Below are 21,537 nucleotides of genomic sequence, written 5' to 3'. Positions count from 1 at the left end.
GCTGCCTGTAATAACTGTTCCACCACACTGCTTTCATACCACTCTCTTATCTGGGAGCTCGGCCAAAATTGTCAATCCACCAGAGACATGGAATGCAAGGCAGAAAAAAATACAATGAAAAGAGGGGCCAGAAATGAGAAGAGGGAGATAGATGAAAAAGAGGAAAAATAGAGTGGGAGAAGGCAGACTAAGAGTTCCTATGCTTTATTCCCACAGTGACTGTTGAGGTGTTAAATGTTGGGTTGTTTGGTCTGATTCCAGTTGGACAGAACTGCCGGCAGCAGCAGCAACATGTTGGCTGCTGATTAAAAACTCTTGCTTGTCTCTGAGGAGTAGCAGATCCTTTTTTTATTCCAAAAGAGCAATATCATGCTGAGTCATGTTTCCAGATTGATCTTGGAGAGTGGGTGTTACTCAGTTTAAGCTTCTTTTGTTAGATTTGTGGCTCAATCAATAGTTTCTCACTTGAGACCTGAAATGGACTGTGTGTGTAAGAACTGGACATTTTTAAAACACAGAATCTGCAGGTGGCTTTGTTGCTATTAATTGCTAGCAAAAGCTGTTGCATAAAACTTTAGAGTCAAACTAATTTCTAAAATTACACAAACAACAAGAATGAAATGACTTTATTAATATATTTGCTTTTCTTGTCTCTTTGACTGAAGTTTGCTGGAGAGTAAGTTGCTGAACCAAGCTTGGTGGGATTTCTTTTAATCCATGACAAGCAAAGATTTATAGATGTGTAGAGTGCAGTGAGTCTGCTCATCACTGACCTAATAGATATGAGTTTGAAGGTGAAAATTGATTAATTAGACCACTACAACTAGTCAGTGGCTAACGCTTATTGGCAGGGTGAAAGCTTCTGTAACTCTTTGATTAATGGCTTCATCTGGGGACTGTGATTACAGCATTGTGAGCTTTTTCAGTGAAATGCTTATTTGCTGTAGCTTAAATAAGTGACATTTGTTTTTTTTCTGGATCAGTGATCACAGCATTTAAGCACCATCATGTCAAATTAATAAAAACACTGATGTAGAAGTTTTACGGAGAAAATGTGACAAGCACAGCTTTTTCAGCATTATTGAACTGTTTAATAAATAGCTTTACAGCCTTATCATGCTGCATATTAACAACTGTAAAATGGTGGTAGGTATGCAGTTTACTACTAACCATCAGTTAGTGGCATCAGTTAGTAGTAAACTGGTGGTCTACCAAGAGTTTGCTGATGTTGTTGATACTCATGTACTTGGCACTCCCCTGGTGCCTGTTTTCTGTCGCACTTAGTGGAGTAGCAAAGGAGGAGCTTGTGTGTGCATCTGTGAGGAAAACAGCAACAAAGAGAAAAAAAAAGCATTATCTCTGTTCTGACACTTTATAAAGAGTCAGTCAAAAGACTTTGTGAACTTAAAAACTGATTGTGGTAAATCTCAGCTCTATTATTTTGAGCTGTAAACCTTGGTCTGTTATTGAAAAGTTGGGAATCTTAAAGTTCAACAACTGTCTACCTTTTGTTGTGAATACACAGACACTGTTGTTTTGATACAAGTAATAATAGCTGATCCAGTTTTGATAATTGTGTGTATTGATGGTATAAAATCCTGTAGTGTGTAACAGTTTTCTCTTTGGTTTAAAATACTCCTATCTCTGTTTAACACCAGTTTCTCCATCATACAGTAATGACACATCACATCTGCTCCTAAAGCAAACAATCAATTAACTCCTTTCAGTGGGAAGGTTTTGGAATATTGTTCTTGGGGACTCTTAGGTCACTAAAAGCGAAACAGAATCATCTAAAATTGGTCAAAGGTGAAAGCTTTACATAAGCAACAAATCAGAAACAGACCAATTCTGATCGGAGCTGTTCTAGTACTGATTGCAGGTACCTCACTACCACATTTCTCCCTGCCCCCAAAATATGCACACACAGCAGACTGCACTTTACATTTTAAACTAGACATTGCCCCTTATGTAGCAGATCCCAGGGTCTGCCAAACAAGAAAGCAAGTGCTTTTTCCCCCATCATGACCTGATTCTTGCATTATGCCTGTTCACACTGAGAGGATTAGATCTGACTAACTGTCAGTATTATACAGAACAGGATTGCCAGTCACAAGAATCCCTGATGAGATCATTTTACCAAAAGCAAAATGAATGTATGCTGGTTGGAAAATAATGAAAACTCGATTTGACAGTCAAAAAAATACATTTGTTTATTGTCTGTGTATATGTCAGAAATGATCAGAAGACATGCATCCTCACACAAGACTGTCCAATTTTACCAGAAAACTTACACAGAAATGTTTGTCCATACTTCTAAAATGAAGATCTATCATTATCTGTACCTAAACATGTCAGATAGCAAACAGAAAAGGCCTAATTAAGGTGGGATTCCAGGGCTTTCACTTAACATGCAAATGGTCATTCACACACCAACACCAGCTTCATCTGCTCAATCCTGCAGCACTGTCTATCTCTCATGCATGAATCTAAATTATTAAATACACCCATGCATTTATTTTCTTTTACTAAGATGTCTGTCTGACAAATTAGATAGACTAATTCTGCATTTTAGAATTAGTTTAGTTATGGTGTGATGGAGGAATGCTGTTCTCACTCTTGACTCAACATGCACAATGAGAGTGACCTTACAAGCTCCAAGCTCTCACCTGTCCTGCAAAATTAAAATAGTTCTTAAAGGAAAGATTGAATGTAAGTGTACTTTTTGAATCTGTCTCTTTTGTCATATCTTTACAGTTTTACATATATATATATAAAGACATGCTGCCACCAAGGTCATGTGTTTGTTTGTCACACCTCCAGAGCACAGTTGGTATTCAGAGCCACAGAGCTGCAGTTGAATCACTTCGATTTCCACATTACCATAAATGTGCCATAGATGTGGCTACATTTAAATAGGATGGCGAAGGAAAGCCATTTCCTTTTTGACAGATATCATTTAAAATCTGATCCTAACAGAGTTATAAAAAATGTCACACAGACATCAGGCATATTTCAGCATAAATATTATGTGAGCATTACTCTAACAGCCAGGCAGTGGGTGCAGAGGGAAAAACAATAGAATGAGTCATATCAGTAACATGTAAGGCCTGAAACTCTGCTGAGGGCTTAACAGTACCCTGCAGAAAAAACCCTGCATTAGCATTTTACTTCTATTAGGTTGCTCCTATTAACTTTTTTTTCAGTTTTTGTATATTTTTGGTATTTTTCCAGTGTTTTTCTCTCATTAGTTTTTTTTTATCACCTCATTGAAAAGTATCCTTTAAAATAATGATTTTTATACAGTTTATTGTAATAATTTTATTTCTAATTGCATGGAGATGCAAGTATTGGCAAACTTGTTCAAGGGACAACTGACAGGATATATTTTAGTTTCTAGTTCTTGGGTGATCCACCCCTTTCTGGTGCCATCCTGGGCAACTTTTCACATAGGCCATATCAAAAAGGTTTTCAGAAGATGTTTAAGAAAATGTCTCAAACCAAACATGTCTGAAGATTCTCAATTGTACAGGTTTTTATATTCAGGACGTTTAAAGAAAGTCATTTTGTGTTAAACAATAATTCAGAAATGTCCATCTCCATTAATTTCCTATGTTCAATTTTTGTTGATGTCTACTGTTGTTACCCTGTCGTTTATCGCTCCCCATGTGTTAAGTTCATAGTTCTCAGCTACGTTAATCCTCTGGGGAGAGAGGCTTTTACATCAAAATAGTAGTTCAATAAATCTGCATTATGTAATATTAATGTGTTAAAATGTTCAGATTAATTACATGTGTTAACATTGACAGCCTTAGTTGTAGTTGTAACTGTTTCCCAAAGAAATGTCAGTTTCACTCAGTTTGTTAAAACAATTCATTACTGGATACATTATACTTAACCATGTTCATGCTAACAGGACATTCCATTTACTACTAATCAAAGGTAGCTCTGACCAAGTTGGGTTTTAGCCTTGATTTTGTCATGTTTGAACGAAGGTTTCTGAACCACATGCAGAATTGGAAGCAGGATGCAAGGTAATTCAAAAATGTATTTACAATCTGTAATATAGAGGTACAACAGGAGTTCCATTCTTGGGTCTGATCTGAGGTTCATTTGAAGATGGACAGATGGATTAGAGATTGTGGGAGATGTTGACGATATTTGACTAGGAAGTGAGACAGGCTTACGTTCCCTTGAAGGTTTCTCAGAGGGAGGAGGAAGCAAGCAGGATCCAGACAAACAGAGGTGTTTGAGGTGAGTCTCTCGTCTGTAGGGGGTGGAATGAGCGGAGAGCAGGCAGGTGAGGCTTTGAGCTACAGGTGAGCTTTCGGTTTGGTTCTTGTCCTGGAAGCAGGTAAGTTCAACAGAATACCTGGGATGAGAAACAGATCAGGAAGCGAGGCACAAACGACAAGCTGAGCTTTCTCAAAGACGTCACAACTAGCATTTTCTCAAGAGAACTACTACAGAGCTAGAGACTACCATTGGTGAGTAATCATCTAGCCGAGAGTTGAGGTCTTGCAGCTTCTTAAATCCTCTGGCTGATGACCAAATGTGCTGCAGGTTCGCAGCTCTGCTCCAGCCACTCCAGCAGGGAGCCAATGGGGAGAAAACAGACTCGCAAAAAACACAGATCCTGACAGATTTAAAAGAACTGTATTTCAGCTGTTTGCAGTTTCCTGGACGTTTGACCAGATTTGTGGTCCATAGAAGCTGAATGCTGCTTCTCCTTGTTTGGTTCTGGTTCTGGGGATGCAGAGCAGAACAGAACCAGAAGATCTGAGAGGTCTGGAAGGTTGATACAACAACAGCAGATCTTTAATGTATTGCGGTGCTAAGTTTACTGTTTATAAACTAACAGTATTTTAAGATCTAGTCTCTCAGTGGAAGGATTTTAAAACTGGTGTGATGTGCTCTATCTTCCTGGTTTTAGTGAGAATGCCAAGCAGCAGTGTTCTGGATCATCTGCAGCTGGATGATTGATTTATTAGGCAGACCTGTGAAGGCTGCAGTAATCAGTGCGACTAAAGATAAACCCATGGATGAGTTTCTCTACATCTTGTTGGACATTAGTCCTCCAATCCTGGAAATGTCCTTTTGGTGATAGAAGTCTGACTTTGTAACTGTCTGTATGTGATGGAAGGTTCAGGTCAGAGTCCATCAGTACACCTAAATTTCAGGGCTGAATAACCGAGGCTATGTGCTGACACTAGATCAGTCCTCTTTAGATAATGTCACACTCCTGCAAATCTATTTTGGCATTTAATGCTGGAGCACAAACAGTTGAATCATATTGGTTTGAATATCTCAAAAAAATTGCTGGATTGTTGTTGCAGCTCTCACAAACCATGTGTACTGCTTGGTAGTAGTGGAATTTTGCTGCACTACTACAACAAAATTAACACCAACTCAAATATAATCACTTAATTTCTATTGGTGTACCTAATCTGGCTATGTGGGAGAGAGATAAATCACAGAAAAAGTGGCAGTAGGCAAAGCAAAAAACTATGTATCTGGGTTGAGTTGATTTTATATAATCCTGTATAGAGCAGGGGTGGGCAATCCTGGTCCTCTAGGGTCGGTGTCCTGCAACTCTTAGACGTCTCCCTGGTCCAACACGCTTGAATCTAACAGCTGAATCACCTCCTAAGTGCAGTCAGATTCTCCTGAGTCCTGCTAACGACCTCATTATTTGACTCAGGGGTGTTGAAGTAGAGACACATCTAAAAGTTGCAGGAGACCGACCTCGAGGCCTGGAGATGCCCACCCCTGGTTTAGAGGTTGGAAATGTTTGTCCTGTAAAGTGTGTTGAGGTGTTCAACCAAATTGAACTTATCTCAACACACAAAATATTCACATTAAAAGTGACATACATTATTTGTGAGATGCAACAGAACTTGTTACACAAAATCCCCTTTTATCATGCTTTTATTTTATTTTGACCTAAAATGCAGAGCTGAATAAGAATCTTTATAACAGCAACTTTAAGAAGTTAGAATTTTGGGCTTCAAACGAATCACATTTGTGCAGATTTACCGTATTTTCCGGACTATAAGCCGCACTCACCACATAAAAAAAAAATAAAAACAAAACAAAAAAATAAAAAAAACAGTAAACGTACACGTGTAAGCCACACTAGACTATAAGCCTCAGATATCTCTGCTCCACAACCATGCAGCACGCAGCAGAGGGGGGCGGACACCCAAATTTTGAGTCGTAACAGGTCAATTGAATATCACTTTTATTATGGTTGAAAAAGAAAAAGTTGCCAAGTTTAGATTTAACTGAACTGATTATGAGGCCATATGAGTTTGAAGAGAAAAAATCTCCTTACTGTCTGCTACCAGCATGTGCTAAATGAAAATAGGCGCCTTCTTCTTCTTCTGATTTTAATGGCAGCTTGCATCCATTATTTCCATTATTGTTGCACTACTGCCATCTATACCTCAAATTCTCATAATGATCACAGGATGAAAAGTGGAATTTTTGACCCTGTATTCTGACGCGAACGCAGCTCGTTAGCGACAGATATCGACAGTCTACATTTTCAGTGTCTCACGACTCACGGGAGTTGAAATCTGTCAATTCCAGAATCCTTGGAGAGGGGGAGTGGCGGTGCAGGGGAGCGGGTGGGCAAGAGGAATTAATGACTCTACTTAGTATATGAATAGCCTAGCATATGCAAAGGCGCTTCAGCAGACCCACGTGAATTCTCAGTCATTGGATGAAAAAATATGACATCACAGTTCATCATTGACATGTGATTGGTTGGCTGATGTGTGCCCATTGAATAGCGCTTATGACTTTATAAACCCCGCCCCAATCATTAATATTTTTAATGCTGTATTTTTAAAAATCTATATAAAAAATAAATGCTGTATTAAAATATATTCATTGATATTGCTTATATGCAACATGTTCATATATGAGGAACATAAAAGAGACACAGAAGATTTTTTTTCTTTATTTCATTTTATTTTTTTTAATGTTTGCACACAAAATAAGACATAAATGCTTGTCCATTCTGGACCATCTGGCAGTGTTTTTTTGTCCAAACATGAACATTATGCTGCGTTCAGGACAGGCCCAACATCTCTCCCGTAGCGTGGACCTGGCATCTCTTCCTGTAATGTAGTCCTGATGTCACTGAGCTCCTGGTTGGAGGAACTTGGGGTCCATCCTGACACCCCCTCATAGCTGCCATCCTCCCAGAATGCCTCCTCCTCTGCTGCCAGTACTCTCTGCATTCCTCCATCAGCTGTTGACACAGAACAGACAATCATTATGAGCTACAGGCATCTTTTAGTCATTATGAAACTACAGTGAAATTGTTTGGCAACTTCCAGCTTAGTATGCTCACATAAGACATTAAAACTAAAAAAACAAAAACAAAAAAAAACCACGTTATATTAATACATTCTTACAGAAAATTAAAAACTTTAATGAAAAAGAGAAAACACTTGGAAACAATTGGAAGAAAAAAAATTAAAAGCAGTTGATAATAAATAGTAAAACATAGTTCAACAAACTCTGAGGCATATAATTTGCTTGGATGGATTTTAATAAATCACAGTATTTAATCATTCAAGGAATTGTGACATCTCTAGATTAGTAATAAATCTTACCTGCTTCTTTCTTTAGCTACATCTGGATGACTGGCAGTAGGTCCTGGATGCAGCTGGAAAACATTTCTATGCATTGTCAATACATAGCATAATTACATTATGTACATAAACAATATTGAAGCATAAAATATCAACATTCTAAAATAGTAGATACTCACACACAGTTGCATCTCTGTCCTCATTACGGACATCAGAACGTTCCTGAAGAGTCTGACACAAATGTGACTCTCATTCTGTGGAGTCTGTGGAAATAAATGTAAAATTAAAAAAATATTGCAGCAAATATATCGCTTTCTCAAAAATACATAAGTAAATAAGTTAAAATTATTCTCAACCAACCATTATACAGTCGGGAATCAACGCAGTGATTCCCGGCTTCATGACATGTGAAATCATAACTTACTGAATTTCTGTTCGTCCTGCTGGACTCCATAAGAGCTCCTCGGCACCGTGGTCTGAGGTCTGGCTGGTTCTGCTTGGCCATTTTTCATGTCTGAAAAAAATCAAAGAAGATGCGAGTATTTTTAAGAGTTCAGAACATCACATGTAATAGAGATTACAATACAAAATCTCACCCTACACTTGTTTCGGCATTAAGAAAACGACAGACCGCTTTCTGCAAGAAACAAACAAAGCAACTGGCCTCGCACCACGTGTTATTTATAAAAGCTTTCTTACAGTGAGTTCGGTCTTGTTGGACCGCCGCGGTGTCATCTGTTGTTTTCCACCGGATCATTGCTTAATATCAAAACCATACTGAAAAGGTAACTCCGTGAAATAGGACTTTTTCCACTATTTCACACAACGCACGGGCATTTTTGTTCATGTTGGGTTTCGCAGTAGCTCCCGTTAGCATGGGTGCAAATCTTCTTCTGGAGTTTAATGGTGGTGTTCTGTCAGATAGCCATGCATTGTCAGATTGTCATACGCGTATGACAATCTGATGGCTATATCTGTCGGATCATCATACGTTGTCAGATTGCCATACACGTAGGACAAACTGACAGCTATTTCTGTCAGACAATTGTATGCTATGATCACCATATTTTATATTTAATCATCTTTATTAAGCCAGTGGTAGACCGTCATACAGCTGCTAATGTAATAACACTTTATTAGCTACTGTATGACTTCCTGATTTCTCCGTTAACCTGTCTGATTGTCATACACTTTGTTGTTAGCGACTGTATAACTTCTTGATTAATACCAATGACATCAGTTGTATAATGCAATATATTTATTAATATAGAACATTTTACTTCTGTATTTTTAATAATCCACACTGTCACTGGTGGGGTAAAACTGTTTAATTGATGTTACACTTTTCACATTTGAACATGTCACCCATGTCTGTGGCACATTCTTTGTGTGTCCACCTTGAGCAGTAGTCACACTGTATCTGTGAAGTGGACAGAAAAAGAAAACAGTTATGAGTTAGCAAGTGTAATGTGTTTGAAGTGCTAAATTGTACAGTTTAATTGTTTACCATGTCAATGATGTTCTCTGTTGCATTATAATGAAGCATGTTGCATTCCACACAGAACTCTTCCACCTTGTCTGGGAACAAATAAAGGCATTTTGAGTGTACTTTGCCAAAAATAGTCAAGTACTATCTCTTTATATTCTGTTGACAAGCCATAATGTTCTACTAGTACATAACAGAAAATACTGCAATTTAGTATTTCATATATCTTTGGATTTTTTTAATGCTTTGGACTGTTCCTACATGGCCTATGGGAAAATGTGTTCTTTTTGGAATGAGAAATTCTGTGATATGCTCCTAAGCCATCTTGTGTTTTTGATTGTTAGAATATTAACAAAAACTGATCAACAGGTTTCACACAGACTTCCACAGTTCCCTGAACAGGGGAACTGGTTCTTTATACCCAACATTAATATAATTTTTTGTGTTCTGACCAAAAACGTCTTAGAATCATAGCTGTCCAAAGCTATAAATCTCCGAACATTCATCCAGCAACCTGGAAAACAAGACTTCTTTGTAATTGCACAACTGCTGGAGTCCTTCTGCAGGATATGCGGCATATGGCGGACACTCCAGCTTCTCCGGCCAGCACCTTTTGCTTTTAGGAAGTTTCTGTGCATTTGCATAAATATTTAATTGTAGGACATTGTAACAACAATAAGAAAATACATAATGACTGAATGATAAAGACATGAATCAGGTCACCTCCAGTTCCGGAGAAGCTTTCTGTCACACAGTGTTTCTTTCCCCATAGGGTCTATAACTACTAGCTCTTGGTGATTCATCTTGACAATCCGATAGATAGATAGATAGATAGATAGATAGATAGATAGATAGATAGATAGATAGATAGATAGATAGATAGATAGATAGATAGATAGATAGATAGATAGATAGATAGATAGATAGATAAATAGATAGATAGATAGATAGATAGATAGATAGATAGATAGATAGATAGATAGATAGATAGATAGATAGATAGATAGATAGATAGATAGATAGATAGATAGATAGATAGATAGATAGATAGATAGATAGATAGATAGATAGATAGATAGATAGATAGATAGATAGATAGATAGATAGATAGATAGATAGATAGATAGATAGATAGATAGATAGATAGATATAGATAGATAGATAGATAGATAGATAGATAGATAGATAGATAGATAGATAGATAGATAGATAGATAGATAGATAGATAGATAGATAGATAGATAGATAGATAGATAGATAGATAGATAGATAGATAGATAGATAGATAGATAGATAGATAGATAGATAGATAGATAGATAGATAGATAGATAGATAGATAGATAGATAGATAGATAGATGTATGTATGTAGTGGACCCCTGACACCCTTCCATGCTGCCCAGGGAACATGCGATAGTGACATATACAGACATTCATGTGTATTTAAATTTAAATAAATACATTTTACATACCACCAAAAGCCAGTGACCTCCTACATTTACAGGGCACCTCCAAATGGAGGCTTCTGGTAAAACCATCTTTTGAAATTGCAAAAAATAAAATTAATCAGCATTTATTCTCTTAAGAAGATTTTACAGTGAATAATTACCTTTTGAACAGCCAGGTATTGCCCAAGATGAAATACAGAAGATGCAATTACTGCATCCATTCTGTATACAGGTATCTGAAATGTAATAGAATTTCAATGAAATATGTGAAACTAGAAAGAGTGGATTAAATTTGACCTTAAAAAATGTTGTACCTTGGTATTCTGAAGTATCACATACAAATATGCATCTATGACCTGTTTGACAAAAAAAAAAAACACATGTAAATGAATTTCTGGATGGACTGCCTTGTAAAAATACAAACTTCCCAGAAAATGGAGTCTTACTTCATCTGACAGCCAGCCATGTCCACAGAGTGTTATAAATGATGTGTCGTACAATTTATATGGGCCAACAAGGGCTTCAACTTGCCCTGAGTCTTTCAAAGACCAAAGTGGAACTACTGCAACAAAAACAGAAATTGCTCTTTTAAAAACGTATACATCTGAAACAAGCAACACAACTTTCAAGGAAATTTTGCAGACAAGACCAGGAACAGGTCATTGAACCAACATGCAAAATATTGATCAACCGATCAGAACCCATGACCAACAGGCCAGAACAGAAAACTTTGTGTGACTACTGCACCTTTCTGCTGAATAGCACTCTGACACATGCTAGAATGAGTTGAGGGAGACAACTGAGACAACTTGGCAGGGGGAAAGGAAGAGATCAATGGAGGGGGAGAGGGAGAGATCATTGGAGGGAAAGAGATCACCGGAGGGTGAGAGGGACACAACCGGGAGAACTTGGCAGGGGGAGATTCAGGAGGAGAGGGAGACAACCGGGAAAAGGACTGGACAGCCTTGCCATGGTTCTTGGTCTGCAGTGGGGTTTCTGCTTTGCCCGCGTACCTAATCACCGTCTCCCTTTCATTCAACTTCTCACCTGAGATGAAACCCTCACCTGATTTTTGTCCCTCATTGCCTCTATTATACGGCTTCAGATGCCTCATGCTATGCTTTGTCTTGAGGACTTTTGCGGTCATTGTTTTCAACCTCACAGTGCTCCCTATCACTTCATGGATAAAATAAGGTCCAGAGTAGTCCGCCTCCATCCTGGCACCTTTCCTACCCCTTTTTCTTATGTTGAATAAAAGAACTTCCTCCCCTTCTGTGAACTTGAAATGTTTGAATTTTTTTTGTGCCCGATTCACAAAAACTTTTTTCTTTTTTTTTTAGCCAATTCGACATTCTCTTCAACCTGGATCTTTGTGTCCTGCTGTCTGTTGTCTCTGTCTTTCACAAATTGGCTGTAGTCCTCTGGTAGGACTACAGAAGACAACTGTATTGTAAAAACACAAACACATTTACATTCAAAACATAACTAACAAGACATCAAACTTTGTATTGAGAAACTTCACAATGTCTGATGTAGGGGAGGAATTAAGTATTTTCCAGGTACATAGTGCAATTACCAGCCAAAATCACCAATACCTCAGTAGTTATAAAAATGGTGTTAAGTTAAAAAACTGAAATTAAAAGAAACTAGACTTGACATCACAGCTGCATGTGATAACTTTGAAGTTGGATTCTATGTATAAACCAAGTTCCATTTCTTTCAGACACACCCCCTTAAGCAAGACTTTCCAACAACATGTTTCACTTCAGCCTTTATAACTATGTGTCACTGAGAGGTAGACTGTGGGATAACTCAGTCTCACCTGTTATTTTCCGATTACTCATTCCTACTAATCTGGAAGACTGTAGTGTTTGTGTTGGCTAATGCAGGTATGTTTTTGAGGAAGTACTGACATTTTAACATGATGTAAAAACTTAAAACCTTAATGCACATGAATTTCCATACAAAAACAGTACATGAGTTTGTAAACTCATTTAATGTAACAGAATCGTACCGGCATGTCAACAGGAACTTCAGAAGGAAACCTTGCCTCTCTGCCATACATCAGAAAAAATGGCGAGTATTTCGTGATGGTGTGGGTTTTCGACCTTAAGGAAAACAAAGTGGCCTCAAGGAACATGTCCCAGTCATTTTGCTTGTCGTTGATAAGTTTTCTCAGTGCCCTAGAAGAACAGTTTCACACATGTCCTAAGAACATACTCCAATTTGTAAAAGTTGCTTATGTGTTGCATTTGTTATGATATGACATAGCTATAACAAGCTGTACATTGATATGAACCTACAGAAACATGTTACAATGAAAAGCAACTATTAAAAAAAAATAAAACAAAACAAAAAACCATGCAAGTTTTCTAATAACTTTCTTACCGCTTAATGTTGTCATTTGTCTTTTCATCCAAGCCGTTGGTTTGAGGATGATAAGCTGCAGTGATGCTTCTCTGAATTGAAAGTAGATCACAGAGTCTACTGTTCATCTAAAACAACAACAACGGAGCACATTATTATAACCATTTACATATATTGAGGCTTCACAGAAATATTTGTAGTATTAAATGTGGCTTACTGTGTTCACAAATTCTCGCCCCTGGTCAGTGAGAATACGCTGAGGACAGCCGTGCCGGTAAAATATAGAACATAATTTTTGGCAGACTTCCTCAGCGGTCTTAGTCTTGAGAGGGAAAGCCTCCACCCATTTAGAGAAATAGTCTGTAGCTGTCAGGATATACTGATTGCCACAAGATGTCAGGGGCATGGGACCGGTCAGATCAATTCCAATCAGCTCCCACACCCCTGACATCTGTTGGGGATGATTACAATGTTATGAGCAACAATGTTCTAGAGGTGATAAACTTCAGGAATCGCTGTGGATGGTTACCTTTATGCACTCAAGTTCCCTGACAACTTGGAGGGGAGGTCCAACTCTTTGGCACCGGTCACATTGAGACACCTTTACAACATAACAGTTTATTGGTTTTACAACACTTTGGACCATAAAGATTTTGCTAACTATGTTGTTACATACCCATTTCTCAATGTCTGCTGTCATACCGGGCCAATAGAATCGGGAACACGTGGCACTGTGTGTTTTGATAATGCCAGTGTGTCCTCCCATGGGGGATGCATGAAACTCCTTGAAGAGGTTCCAGGCCTCTTCTTTGGACCGTACAGCCCTTCTTTCGGGTAAGGCTCCGTAGAATAGGTCCCCAGCTGTATTAAAACAATGACCACATTGTGTCAATTACACATAATACGTAATAATTTACGTTTATTTAAGATATAAAAAACTTATCATGGATGCTAAATTTTACGGCATATTTCCGCAAAGTTTGCCTCTGTCCTCTGTTGAGCGTCAATGGGTAAGAGCCTTCAGAAATAAAACTGAAGACCTCACCCCACTTGAACTCCATGTTTGCTATAAATGACACAAGAAAAACATGTAAATTGCATCAACAGGCATTTAAACAAGACAATTCATTAGACGCTGCAAATTGTTCAAATATATAATAATACCCTGCTGCAGCCATGTAAACAACAAAACACACCCACTCCTGCTACTAATCACGCCAACTGGTGCTGCAATATGACATTTCTGCGAAATATCAACTTTTAGGACAAGAAATAAGAAACTAAACTAAACAAAATAAAGTTTGTAGTAAAAGCTTCTTCATATCCATCCTTTTTAATTCTGATTTAATACAAAAAAAACTTCTAATCTACATGTTTATGCATGTGCATCCAACAATGCAATTCTTGAAATAGTGCAGAAAACGCAACAGCGAGTTTAAATGCAATTGACAGATCCCAATTTCTATTGACAACACTGGTGGACACCATGTCCTTCCTGGCAACGCATGGTGGACACAGGGACTTCAAGTGACTCAAGAACATCTCCTGTCTTTTATTAATTGAGGCAAAAGTCACACAGATAGTGACTGTTGGCTACATAACCCAGGGGCTGTACTCGGGTATGTGATCTGTTAACCAGAAAAGCCTTCATGTTCCAAAAGCAACCTCAATTTGCAAAATCTTAATATATATAAATGTAAAGCACATATAAAAACAAACTTAACATGAATGATTTTCATATACATTAATAAAGATAAAGATTTGTTTCGAAAGTGAAACACTGGTTTAGCCCCAGTTTCAGTGTGGTTAAAGAAATGCGTTTTCATACCCATACCAATACGGTTTCTGCCTGTATAGTCTGGTAGCGTGAAAAAGAAAAAAAAAAGATAAGGAAAGTTAAAAAAAATAAACAAATAATTCAAATTCAACATTTAAGAATTTTAAGTAATCCTATTAAGTAAACCTATGTGTTGAAGTCCTATTTGGAAAGCCATCAATGTATCCAAGCTAGCATACGTGTTATCCAACCCAAAAATATCAATGAACTGGGGAATGTGTTTTGTAGTTTACTGCAGCTGCAGCAGCATTAAATTTGATTTATTTACTTACTTTTTATTGGGTCTTGTTTTTTCTTCTCGCATATGACGAGCTGATGGCTCCTCTCGATATCACAGACCTCCTGCAGAATGCGCATGCGCACGTATGCTATTCTGACATGTATGGCTATCTGACAGGACAGCTGCTGCTTGACCGACTATGAAAGCGCATTATTGCCATCAACTGGACTGGAGTGTTAAATGAAAGTTGACAGAAAAAAATACATTCTAAAAGTTATTTTTTCAAAAGTTACGTGACAGTATATTTTATTTTTATTAAAATTAATTGCTAAAATGTTTTTAAATGTATATGTTTATTTACTCAATTCTACTTTGAGCTGTCTCCTTTATAGTTTATACAGAGTATGATGATTCATCATCTGTGAGTTATATTTAGTGCTTAACTAACAAATCTTTAAAAAAAGAATACAAATGTTTATACTCTATCAGAAGGTATCACAAACTTTCAACCATTTTATTCTTCAATTTAAACTTGAGAGTTAAGCAACTGAATACTGAAAAATCTGCAATTTCTTAAGTCCTGTATTGTGTTGTGGAATGACCACTACCACTCCAATATAGCATGACTCTGGGTCTTTAAAGCAATCAGTGAACATTAACATTAGTTTGAAAATTATTCACAAAAATACTTTATGTACAATGAACCACTCTGGAACATGTTTTTTATTATTATTTTTTATTAAGTTGTGCAATTCCTCCCATCACAAGATAAATCTTCAGATAGGAGGAATGTCAAAGTAAGATCACGTTTCACAAAAGTCTATTGTATGTAATCATGCATATTCTTCTTTTATATCATCAATTCAACCAAAACTAAGTTTTTCAATGCTCCTAACACACATGTAAAATATATTTTTTAATGGATAAGATAGATTGTTTTAATATTCTTTCTCCAAACATACTTCTTTATGGTGAACAGAAGGTAAAAAGGGTTAGCTACAAAATGAATAAGAGTCAAAAGGTGGTGCTCAACAGTTGATTTACATTTGCGTGGCTCTCAGCAACTTAATTTAAATACGAAAATCTCTGCTAGGCACAAGGGGGGGGGGGGTGATAGGGAAACACAGACACAACGTTTTTGACCATTTTTGGCAGTGTTCGACTCTGACCAAGACCTCTTGCCGAAAGCCCTCAATCTTCATGCGCACGGCAGCACAAGGTGTCAATAGCTGATGAAAATCCCATTTTTTGTCCTGTGGATCTCAGTATTATTTAAAAAAACAAAAAATCTTCTTTTTCCCCTCAATGCTATTTAACTGATCAACAAAATTCTCAAATTTCAATTCCCTATTAAAACCTAATTTCGTTTCCGGCAATTTCTTCTTTCATTTCCAATTTTGACTTCCAATGATTCACTTCTTGCTAAAGAGCCCCCTGGTGGTTGAAGAAAAATCCACATATAAGCCGCATGGTTTGAAGCTAGGAAAACAGTAGTGGCTTATAGTCCGGAAAATACGGTAATCTAATTGTTTAATTTGGACGGTGTTCAGCAGCAGTCAGTAGAAGACAAGAATGACTGTGGCAGTTACTTTAAAATCAGGTTTTCAAGAAAAAGAGAGGGACAGAGAAAAAGGTAAGAGTGACATTTGTAACCCAGTTCTCTGAGAGAGAGGTGGATAGACTGTGTGAGATAATCAACCATTCAGCATAGTTAGCTTTAGCTACAGACTTTCACTAGCACTTAATGAATTAAGGAAAGATATTACAAACATATTCATACATTTAACTTGTCCTTTTACCACACTTAACAGATGAGTCAGTCAGCAGCAGCTCTAAACCACGTCCCTCCTGACATGCCCTCTCTTAAGTGAAATTAAAGCTGCAGTATGTAACTTTTATAAAAATATATATTTTTACATATTTGTTAAAATTGTCATGTTGTTTTCACAACATGATGGCATGAGAGATAATCTGTGAACAATCTATTTCCTCTGCCATCTCCCAGTGCTTTCTAGAAACAACCAGAGGCAGGAGGCGGGTTTTAGCGCTGTCGATCACAATCTCATGTGTCTGCTCATCCTCCATTCCCTTGCTCTTGCTATGCTTTTCCTACTGCAGCCTGTTGCAAATGCTCAGTCTAGTTAGCATATCTACAAATGACAGCAGATAAATAATATGAATGAATGACAATTTTCCTGTCATTCATTCACATTTAGCAGTGAATGAATGAGGTTGATTGACAGCGCTAGTAGCATCCTCCTGGTTCTGATTGGTTGTTTTTGGTAAGAATGGCACATTTCTTTAGACAGTATCAGCTCAGGGAGTAGGTGGAGGAGATTGATTGTTTTCACAGATTATCTGTCTCATAACTGGCACGACATGGCGACAGCTTTAACAAATATGGACAAAACTTATTTTTTATCAGTTATATACTGCAGCTTAAATAAAATGAAACTACAGACCATTTTTTGAGAAGTCTGGATAGCTTCATGTATATTTTACATGTTGCCTATGACTGTTGCTCATGGGGAGAGACATTTCTGTAAGCTAAAACTAATAGAAAAAATTTAAGCAACCTACTTGTATAGTGGATGTGGACTGTTGCATGTAAAATTCATGAGAAGTAAATATTGTGCTAGCTGTCAGTCTTGGACCAAAGAAAGCAAGGCAGTTGCAAGCCTTTAAAATTGTGATGATTTTATGGGTTAAATAGACTCAAACTGTAACAGCAGCTGCGCAAAAAATTGCAATGTAATTTACTTGTCATAGGGCCCAAGATTCCTAGCGGCGCCCCTGGTCTAAACAGAGGAGCTGGAAGCTTACCTTGAGGAAATGAATAACGGTGCAGAAGTTAATTAGACTAACAGCTGCTGCACAACCAACGCGGACGCAGCTCCGCGGCTGCGAAGAACTAAACTTAACTCACCTGCGGTTTTAACAAAAGGCGCCTTCCTGTCCCTCCTGCACCCAGGAGAGCGGTGTTCTGGAGGAGAGTGGTTCCGCTTCCCCCAATTCGGGAAAGTGGAACTACGCAAAAAAAAAAATCCTCGTTAAAACACACGCCCAGACCGCGCACAGGGTAAAAACTTGCCTCTGTGCCCGAGCCACCTCCACTGGCTCCTCTGACATGAAGGAGCAGAGGCTCTACTCTGAGCGCCCCCTGGATGACCAAGCTTCTCACCCTGTCTCTAAGGGAAACCCATTTTGGCTGCTTGTGTCCGTGACCTCGTTCTTTCGGTCATGACCCAAAGCTTATGACCATAGATGAGGGTAGGAACGTAGATCGACCGGTAAATCGAGAGCTTGGCTTTTTGACTCAGCTCTCTCTTCATCATGATGGACCTGCATAGCGCGCGCTTCACAGTAGATGCTGTGCCAATCCGCCTGTCAATCTCCCGCTCCTTTCTTCCCTCATTTGTGAACAAGATCCCCAGATACTTAAACTCCTCCACTTGGGGCAGGACATCCCCCCGACCCTGAGAAGGCACTCTGCCCTTTTCCGCCTCAAGACCTTGGCCTCAAATTTGGAGGCACTGATCCTCCAAATCCGGATCGCTGGAGCGCTCTCGCTGCGAACCGCTCCATCAAGAGCTGCGAATCACGACCTGATGAAGCCAATAGAACCACATCATCCGCAAAAAGCAGAGATGCAATCCTAAGGCCACCAAAACGGATCCCCTTAACACCTTGGCTGCACCTAGAAATTCTGTCCATGAAAGTAATGAACCTTGGTTCAGTCCAACCCTTGCCAGAAATGAGCCCAACTTACTGCCGGCAAGGCGGACCATACTCTGACACTGGTCATACAGGGACCTGACAGCCCGTATCAAAGGGCCCGGTACCCCATACTCCCGGAGAACCCCCCCCCCCCCCCACAGGGTTCCCCGAGGGACACAGTCGAACGCCTTCTCCAAGTCCACAAAACACATGTAGACTGGTTGGGCGAACTCCCATGCACCCAACAGGACCCTGCTGAGGGTGTAGAGCTTGTCCAGGGTTCCACGACCAGGACGAAAACCACACTGCTCTTCCTGAATCCGAGGTTCGACTATCTGACAGACCCTCCTCTCGAGGACCCCTGAATAGACCTTGCCAGGGAGACTTAAGAGTGTGACCCCTCTGTAATTGGAGCACACCCTTTGGTTCCCTTCCCTCCCCTTTATATAAAGATAGCCAGAAGACTGTTTTATAATCCTTATATGACAATTGTATTGTGTTTGCTGGGCTGATATATCATGCTTTTGCTCCACAGTAGTTTTGTCTTGATTAAAAAAAGAAACAGTCTTAGAGGCAGAAAGGCCAGTAATTCATAACCCATACTGATTTAAACCAGGGGACAAGGGGCACGGAGGATGAGGAGGTGTTGACCCTGAGCAGGCATCAGTTCTTGAACTACCAGTACCAATTATTGCTGTTTGATACACAGATCATGCTTCAGTCTCTGCCTTCTAACACCAACAGTGTTTCTTTTATAGCTGTATTGTAGACAGGCTGTGACAGGTTGCCTGCATTGTTTTCAAATCTTCTCATAGTCTTTTTAGAGATTTTGAGCTGTTGGAATGCATTCTCATTGGAGAAATGTTTACATTTCCTTATTTCCAGTATTGACTACTGTGATGATATCATTGGACTGGACCAATCAAAGTTGGCAGTTGTATGATTTCGCCCTGCAATTGGCGGATCGCCGGTCTGATTCCCGGTCTGTCTGCCCTTGTCATTTGTGTCCCTGGGCAAGGCACTTCACCCACCTTGCCTTCTGATGTTGGCCAGAAGGGTTGATGGCGCAAATTGCAGGTTGGTTTCTGTGAGCTTGCCCCAGGGCAGTCATAGCTTCAATTCAGTAATTTATCATCTTCAGCGTGTGAATTAACCCTTTCAGATTTCAGTTTGAGACATAAAGGGCATTGTAAGTCTATTATTTTTATTCACTCACTTTTAGATGATGCCTCTCTGTTTAGTTTATTCCATCTGCTTGCTTCTTTGCATGAAACTGTCGCTTAGTCTGTCTCTCTGTCTCATACACTTGGCTCTGGCTCCAGTACAGTTCACATGCCAGGGGAGGAATTTGGCTCTTACATGATTCTGGGACCCTGCAGCAACTTGTGCAGAGGCTGTTGGTACTTGGCAGCACTCACTAGGACAAGGAGAATGCCTTTGGCACCTGAGTTTCTTCACCCTGATAAGAGTAGAACTTTACAATAATAATTTTATGGGACTTAAGCGCTTCAGAAAGTAAACTTTTTACCTGATAACATGACAAATACTGATTATTTTTTATTTACATTTGCTTCTTATGCATTTGATGAACATGGTGGAACCTTATATGTTACTCCACAACCTCTTTTATTATTTATAGTATTAGGGAATAGTAATGACAGTAATAATAATGTGGCTGTTTTTTAAATGTGGAATAATTGAAATATATATATATATATAAATAATTAAAAATAGGAACGCTGAAATGACTTGTAATCATTTGCCAGTAGCCATGATAATGGGGCAAATGGCTAGCGGCAATACACTGATGTATGTGAGATGTAAGGTGATAAGTAAAAAATCTCAAACTCATACATAAAATCCACATAGTTATTAGCTGGAAACCACAATAAATTGTTTCGTAGTGGTTCCCAAACCTATTCCTCCATTCTCCCAGGCCTGATAGAAATGACTGCATGACCTCCTCTGCAGCCACTAAATGCTGCAGGACCTTATTAATCACCCATTCATTTAAGTGCAGTAATTGGAAGTAAGGAAACACCTAAAACATACAGGGGTGTTTGAGGACCAGCTTTAGGAACCACAGATTAATAAGGAGTGATAAACTTGCAAAATATGTGTTTCATTCAAGTCTGTAAAATAACTTATACAGGAGGAATTATTTGTATTTATTTGATCTTCAGTATTCCTTTGACGCTGTGATGGGTTTCTAGTCTCTGGTGGCTGTTAATAGTAATTTTTGTTTATTGTTGTGGTTTTAAATATTGTCAGCAGTCCGGCTGCACAAATCTGTCCTATGGAGACGTCTTTGGCCCGCACAATTTGTGGAACATGCAGCAGATATAATTTGCACCACGTTTCTGGGCTTTAGGCCTAAATCACCCAAACATAATCTTTGATATCTATTTTATTATTATTATTATTATTATTATTATTATTATTATTATTATTATTACTGCTACTACTACTATTCTGTTACTGTTGTCTTGTTTCTATCACCTTTGCTTCCTTCTCGGGATAATTGTGTTGGACAAATTTTGCACTTGCAAAAAGCAGGAAGTTAACCATATAAAACTAAACAAAGACGACATAGGTCTTATTCCTTTTAAAGTATGAATAAGTCATTTGCACATTGTAGTCAATATTTTATCCATGTACTTCCCAGATACTGCAAAATGTTTTTATTCTTAATCTTGATGTGTTGTCATTCTGTATAAGATATGGGACAAAAAAGAGTAACATGAATGAATCTGCTGTCAGATTCACGCATTATAATATTGAATTCAATTGTTCATTTATTAGGTTAAAGTTGTTTATTTGAGAAAATGACAAGTATGATTATGACATTTTTTTAGCTAAGAA

The 21,537-nt window shown here is 38.4% G+C and overlaps 1 protein-coding gene and 1 long non-coding RNA gene across 9 annotated transcripts in view; one reads left to right on the top strand and one right to left on the bottom strand.

The window, feature by feature from the left end:
- LOC103478802 (glutamate receptor, ionotropic, kainate 2) overlaps positions 1-21,537 on the top strand; it is a 549,772-nt gene that overhangs the window by 250,586 nt on the left and 277,649 nt on the right. The gene's annotated exons all lie outside the window — the stretch shown is intronic.
- On the bottom strand, positions 6,993-20,284 carry LOC145555251 (uncharacterized). Of its 2 annotated transcripts, XR_014091357.1 has the most exons (5): positions 15,011-20,284; positions 9,109-9,179; positions 7,781-9,021; positions 7,623-7,675; positions 6,993-7,255 (listed from the first exon to the last, which is right to left on the bottom strand). It is a non-coding gene; the product is annotated as an uncharacterized LOC145555251 (long non-coding RNA). The 2 variants fall into 2 exon arrangements; XR_014091356.1 differs by lacking the exon at positions 15,011-20,284 and having other exon boundaries at positions 9,109-9,359.

This window comes from Poecilia reticulata, chromosome 16, assembly GCF_904066995.2.
Source record: "Poecilia reticulata chromosome 16, P_reticulata-male-v2, whole genome shotgun sequence".
In the NCBI taxonomy this organism is placed as follows: Eukaryota; Metazoa; Chordata; class Actinopteri; order Cyprinodontiformes; family Poeciliidae; genus Poecilia; species Poecilia reticulata.
This window is presented reverse-complemented; position numbering and strand designations above follow the sequence as displayed.